The following is a 7528-nucleotide window of genomic DNA, read 5'->3' as shown; positions in this document are numbered from 1 at the left end:
TTGGGCAGCAAGCAATGGGTGTGATGGCAGGGCATGGATTTTTCCCTCCTTTATGTTGTCTTGGGCCTCAAACTCAAATTGTATCTTACTGAAAAAAACTGATTAGTACTTGGGCCAAATTTGACCCCTTTTATTAAAATAAAATTTAAAATTTAAATAGAACAAATGAAATTTTTAAAAAAATTAAGTCTTAATTAGAAATTTTCTTTTTAACAAATTACATTAAATTAATTTCTAGGAAAGGTTGGAAGGGTCAGAGCGGTCCCGCTTAAGTTCCAATCTCTTAGACAGAATTAATTAAATGTAATGAGTTAAAAAAATAAGTTCTAATTATTTATTTATTTACAAAATGAGTTTATGAAAAATTAAGGGTCTGTTAATTTGAGCGAGGATTCAACTCACTCAACTTCACCATCCTAGTAGTGTTTGAGATGTTGACGATTCAATAGCTCCGTAAGGATAAACTCGGTAGATGGTAAGCTTCCCAGGAAATAACTTCAACCTTGAATTAAACAACAAAACCTTCTGACCTTCTTTAAACTTGTGAAGTTGTATATGACTATCATGCCATCTCTTTTTATCTTTCTTTACACATTTTGGCATTCTCATAGGAAAACAACCTCAGCTCTTCCAACTCATCAAGTTGTAACATCCTTTTCTCACCGGCTTGCTTAAGATCAAAGTTCAACTGCTTCAAAGCCTAGTGAGCTTTATTCGCTAACTCTAATGGCAAATGACATGCCTTTCCAACGACTAACCGATATGGAGTCATTCCTAATGGAGTCTTAAGTGATGTTTAATAGGCCCATAATGCATCATCAAGCCTTCGAAACCAATCTTTTCTGCTAGGGCATACTACCTTTTCAAGGATACCTTTGATTTCGCGATTCACTCTTTCAACTTGCCTGTTAGACTGGGGGTGATAGGCAGTAGCAATCTTGTGCTTCACATCATATTTGTCAAGCAACCACTTAAGCCATTTGTTCACAAAGTGAGAACCTTCATCACTAATAATAGCTTTTGGTGTCCCAAATCGTGTAAACAAATGCTTATGTAGGAATCACATGACTACCTTAGCATCATTTATAGGGTATGCTTCAGCTTCAACCCACTTGGATACATACTCCACAACAACTAAGATGTATTTATTCCCATACGGAGAAGAAAATGGGCCTAAGAAGTTAATGCCCCATACGTCGAACAATTCAATCTCCAAAATGTTTGTCAAGCGTATCTCATTCCTCCTTGATATATTTCAAGTCATTTGGCATTTATCACAGTTTTTCACATAAGCATAAGTATCTTTAAATAGTATAGGCCAAAAGAAACCTACTTGCAAAATCTTTACTGCAGTACGTGAACCACTAAAGTGTCCCCTACTTGGAGATGAATGGCAATGATACAAGATCTCAGCAATCTTGCTTTCAGCTACATACTTTTGAATTATATTATCTACACATTGTTTAAACAAGAAGGGATCCTCCCAAAGATAATACCGACTATCATGAAGGAATTTTTTCCTTTATTGGTATGTAATTTCTCGAGGAATTATTTCACATGCAAGATAATTGGCAAAATTAGCAAACCATGGTATTTCATGAATTTGATTTACCTCTAATAAGTGTTCATCTGGGAAATTATTGTTGATAGGCAAACATGATTGAGTCACCTTATCTTGCTCTAACCTCGACAGATGATCAGCTACTTGATTTTCGACACCTTTTCTGTCCTAAATCTCAAGGTCAAATTCTTAGAGTAAAAGTATGCAACGAATTAGCCTTTGTTTTGCATCTTTCTTCGTGAGCAAGTATTTAATGGTCGCATGGTCAGTAAATACTGTAACTTTGGTACCTATAAAATATTAGTAGCATTTGTCAAAAGGAAAAACTATAGCGAAGAGTTCCTTTTCAGTTACCGTATAATTGCGTTGGGCTCCCGTCAAAGTTCTACTTTCATAGTAAATAGGGTGAAACACTTTATTTCTTCTTTGACTCATCACAGCTCCAACGGTATAGTCACTTGCATCGCACATCAACTCAAACGGTGAGTTCCACTCAAGTGTAACGATTATTGGGGTGAGATTAACTTCTTCTTTATATCCTCAAAAGCTTTCAAACATGCTTTGTTGAAATAAAACATTGTATCTTTCTCTATCAACAAACATAACGGTTTAGAAATTTTCAAGAAATCTTTGATAAACCTTCGATAAAAACCGGCATGGCCGAAGAAACTTCAAACTCCTTTCAAATTCATTGGGTCCAGTAATCTTTTAATTAATTCCACCTTTGCTTTATCGACTTCAATTGCTTTTTTTGAGATCTTATAACCTAAGAAAATACCTTTCTTGACCATAAAATGATATTTTTCCCAATTAAGGACAAGATTCGTAAATGTTACCAAAAACAAATATCATAAATGTTACCAAAAACAAAAAAAAATCATCTATGAAAACCTCAACAAAATTTTCAACCATATCAATAAATATTACCATCATGAATCCTTGAAAAGTTGCAGGTGTATTGCATAAACCAAAAGGTATTCGCCTAAAAGCAAACGTATCGTATGGACAAGCAAAAGGTTGTTTTATGTTGGTCCTCCAAGGCTACAACTATTTGGTTATATCCTGAATAGCCATCTAAAAAACAATAGAATTCATTACTTGCCAGTCGATCTAACATCTGATCCATAAAAAGCAATGGAAAATGGTCCTTCTGAGTGGCTTTGTTCAACTTTCTGTAATCAATAAAGATTCTCCAACTGGTAACAGTTCTTGCTGGAATTAACTCGTTATGCTCATTTTCAACAATCGTGATCCCACCTTTCTTCGGCACACATTGCACCAGATTTACCCACGAACTATCTAAAATAGGATAGATAAATTGATCGACTCTTACCAGCAGGAAATCTAAGACAATAAAATCAGCAGGAAAAATAAATTTATCGACCCTTACCAAAACATCTTCGATCTTTCCTTCGAGATATGCTAAAGATCGATCAGCTAGCTGAAGCGTCACAGTTGTAGGTCTTACTTCACCTATCCATAACATCTTGAAATTAGAATTAGGCATCAAGTTGATATTCGCTCCTAAGTCACACAAAGCTTTACCACAGTAAGATTCACCAATGTTATAGGGTATAATAAAGCTTCATGAGTCTTTCAATTTCGGTGGCAATTTGTTCTGTAGGAATGCACTACACTCCTTTGTCAAGGCAGCAGTCTCATACTCACTCAATCGTTTCTTCTTGGATAGTATATCCTTCATAACCTTCACATAATTTGGCATTTGTTCTAACGCCTCCACCAACGAAGTATTGATGTGTAACTGCTTCAGAACATCCAAAAACTTCTTGAATTGCACCTCCTATTTCTGCTTGTTTTGCTGCAATCTTTGCAGATATGGAGGTGATGGAACTCTCAGTTGAATAGGACAACTTTTCTGATTAGGTAAATCTACATCCAAAGAATATGTTAAAATATCTGAATTCACTAAGTTAGGGTTTACCTTGTCAGACTTTGCTGATTCTGATTCCTTTGGTGTAGGAACTTCAACAGCTGGTTGATTCTTCTCAACGGGCTTATCTTCGACATCAATCAATTGGGGTTCTAGAATTTTACCACTTCGCAATGCCACTGCCTTGATATGTTCTTTACCCAAATTTCTTAGATTCTCAGTATCGTTCTGCAAAGTTCCTTGTGGTCTATTACGTAGCTCCGTAGCTAACTGACCCATTTGGTTTTCCAAATTTTTTGGTGTTGCTGCTTGGCTTTGAATCAAAGCGTTATTCTTTGCCTTGTTCGCTTTCAACAAGTTCTCCAAACTGTTTGATTCCTCAACTTAAAGTGGTTTTGGAGCTTACTGATTAACCCTTGAGATTGGTTGGGTCTTTGCAGCAATAAGTTGTTGTTCAGTCCATTTCCTTGGTTGATCAAAGGAAATATAGGAAGATTACGCCATGAATGATTTCAGAAGTTGGAATGGGGTCCTTTTCCACTCATATTTTGATATTCTCTCCCCACATAGTACACTGACTCGGGATTTCATGGACAAATCTCAAAAGAATGACCTTCCCCACAGTACACACAGGAAACTACTTCAAACGGACTTGGTGGCTGAGCTGTAGAATTATTAGTACTATTAGCGGTTAACTATTTTATCAAATAGGAAATAGACGATACCTGAGCGAATAATAAAGTCAGGGCGTCAACTTCATGAACTCCGGCTACACATCTTCCTGAAGCTGTTCGATTTGTTGGCCATTGATGGTTATTACTCGCGATCCTCTCTATTATCTCATAAGCCTCATTATAAGACTTAGATAAAATTACACCTTTCACGGAAGCATCTACCATCAACCTTGCATGTGCATTGAGACCATTATAGAATGTCTCCAACTAGATACAATGAGGAATCCCATGATGAGGACACTTACGAAGTAACTTCTTGAATCGCTCCCAAGCCTCTTACAAAGACTCGTCATCCAATTGTTGGAAAGTTGTGACCTCATTCCTTAACATAGCATTTTTGCTAGGTAGGAAATACTTAACCAAAAATCTCTCTGCTAATTCTTGCCATGTAGATATGAAACTTGGTGGCAATGAATTGAGTCATGCTCATGCTCGATCTCGCAACAAGTATGAAAACAACTTCAACCTCAATGCATCTTCAGTCACACCAGCCATCGTGAATGAATCACTCACCTCCATAAACAATCAAAGGTGGAGATGTGGATCTTCCGTGAGCATACCACGAAATTGGCCCACCGTTTGTAGCATTTGAAACATCACTGGTTTCAATTCAAACTGGATTACCTCAATATCTGGTCTTCTAATTCTTGAGCTTAGATCCATTACACGTTGTGCCAATTGACGAGGTCGAAGTTCCAACCGATCTGACCTATGAGGGAGAATTGCCGCCAAAGATGAATCAACCAGAATCAGTCCTAGTAATGAAACCACCACCACCCTACCCTCAAAGACTTCAGAAACAGAAGCAGGAGATTCAATTCAAGAAGTTCCTTGATATACTCAAGCAACTTTACATCAACATCCCGTTGGTTGAAGCACTTGACCAAATGCCGAACTACGTCAAGTTCATGAAAGATATCTTGTCTAATAAATGAAGACTTGGAGAATTTGAGACGGTAGTTCTGACGAAGGAATGCAGTGCATATCCTTAAGACAAACTACCCCCAAAATAGAAGGATCCTGGATGTTTTACCATACCGTGCAACATTGGAGCAACATATTGTGGTAAGGCATTATGTGACTTAGGTGCAAGTATCAACTTGATGCCTACATCAATATTTAGGAAGTTGGGGATAGGAGAAGTTAGACCAACTGCAATTATGCTTCAACTAGCAGATCGATCCTTAGCACATCCAGAAGTAAAAATCAAGGATGTATTGGTACGTGTAGATAAGTTTATCTTTCCTGCTGACTTTGTAATTCTAGATTTTGAAGTAGACAAAAAAGTATCAATCATCCTAGGAACGCCGTTCCTAGTAACTGGAAGGACCCTTATTGATTTACAGAAGGGCGAGCTCACAATGCGTGTTCAGGATGATCAGGTAACATTTAACGTCTTTAAGTCTATGCGATTTCCTAACACAATGGATAATTGCTCTACAGTGTCTAATTTAAAGGATTTAATAGTGCAAGGAACTCAACTGTGTTGAGGACCCAGTGGAAAGAATTTTGACATCGGATCCTCTAAATGATGAAGAGGAGGATGAATACTTACCTTTGCTAGAATCTAATCGAAGGGGATTTAATCTGCAATCCCATTTTGAATCTTTGGAGTTAGAAAAGAGGGATTATTCCCAACCAAAAGCGTCGATTGAGGAGCCACCTAAATTAGAACTCAATGTATTACCTTCTCATTTAAAATACATTTATTTAGGTAATACTTCTACTCTGCTTGTGATTGTTTCAGCAAAATTGACCACTAAGCAAGAAGAGAAACTTATCTTAGTGCTAAAACAATTCAAGAAGGCCATCGAATGGACCATAGCCGATATTCGTGGTATTAGTCCATCTATATGCATGCACAAGATTATCCTGGAAGATGGAAAAAAAAGGACGATCGATGGACAATGGAGACTGAACCCCATCATGAAAGACGTAGTGGAAAAAGAGATCATCAAGTGGCCGCCCATCTCAGACAGGTCATGGGTAAGCCCGGTCCAATGTGTGCCAAAAAAAGAAGGTATCACAGTCGTAGAGAACAGGAACAACGAGTTGATACTGACTAGAATGGTTACGGGATGGAGAATCTGCATCGATTACCAAAAATTGAACAATGCGACTAGGAAAGATCACTTTCCTTTGTCGTTCTTGGACCAGATGCTGGATAGACTCGCAGGATGAGATGACTATTGCTTTCTCGATGGATACTCAGGGTATAATCAAATTACAGTAGCACTGGAAGATCAACACAAAATGACATTCACCTGCCCGTACGGTACGTTTGCATTTAGATGCATGCCGTTTGGTTTATGTAATGCACCTACTACATTTCAAAGATGTATGATGTCTATTTTTACTAACATGGTTGAGAAATATTTGGAAGTTTTTATGGATGATTTTTCAGTATTCGGAGATAGTTACGATGATTGCTTAGCCAATCTAACTAACTTACCAAGGCGATACGAAGAAACAAATCTCATACTCAACTGGGAAAGTGTCATTTTATGGTACGAGAAAGAGTTGTTCTAGGGCATCGGATAACGAGACATGGTATCAAGGTAGAAAAAGCAAAGGTAGACGTTATTAAGAGACTCCCACCCCCAACATCTGTAAAAGGTGTTAGGAGCTTTTTGGGCCACGCTAGTTTTTATCGAAGATTTATCAAGGACTTCTCCAAAGTTGCTAAACCCTTATGCAAATTATTGGAGAAGGACTCTATATTCAAGTTTGATGAGGAATGCTTAAAAGCCTTCAACGATTTGAAGAGTCGATTAGTCACGGCACCCATAATCGTCATACCAGACTGGGATTTACCATTCGAATTGATGTGTGGCGCAAGTGACTTCGTAATTAGAGCTGTCTTGGGACAGCGAAGGAACAAAGTTTTTCATCCCATCTATTACGCAAGTCGAACCCTAATAGGAGCTCAACTGAATTATATGGTAACAGAAAAAGAGTAACTTGCTATTGTGTTTGCTTTCGACAAGTTTCGATCTTATCTGGTAGGTACCAAAGTGACTGTCTATACGGACCACATAGTAATTAAGTATTTACTTACGAAGAAAGATGCTAAGCCGAGGCTGATCTGATGGATACTTCTACTTCAAGAGGTCAATCTAGAAATTCAAGATCGAAATGGAGTCAAAAATCAAGTAGCAGATCACTTGTCCATATTGGAGCCACAAGAAGGGAATTATCCTCTTATACCAATTCAGGAGACGTTTCCAGACGAACATATCCTGAAGGTAAATCATGTCCATAATACCCCTTGGTTCGCTGATATTGCTAACTATTTAGCTTGTGGTTTGCTGTCAATTGATAAGATGTATCAACAAAGGAAAA

General features: G+C 37.7%; 1 non-coding gene across 1 annotated transcript; it reads left to right on the top strand.

The window, feature by feature from the left end:
- The first annotated feature begins 4409 nt into the window (after window positions 1–4409).
- LOC121220509 (small nucleolar RNA R71) lies at window positions 4410–4516 on the top strand. Its single transcript, XR_005917715.1, has one exon. It is a non-coding gene; the product is annotated as a small nucleolar RNA R71 (small nucleolar RNA).
- Window positions 4517–7528: the final 3012 nt, after the last annotated feature.

Source organism: Gossypium hirsutum, chromosome D08, assembly GCF_007990345.1.
Source record: "Gossypium hirsutum isolate 1008001.06 chromosome D08, Gossypium_hirsutum_v2.1, whole genome shotgun sequence".
Classification (NCBI taxonomy): domain Eukaryota; kingdom Viridiplantae; phylum Streptophyta; class Magnoliopsida; order Malvales; family Malvaceae; genus Gossypium; species Gossypium hirsutum.
Note: the sequence above shows the minus strand (reverse complement) of the source record. Positions and strands in the feature narration are given on the sequence as shown.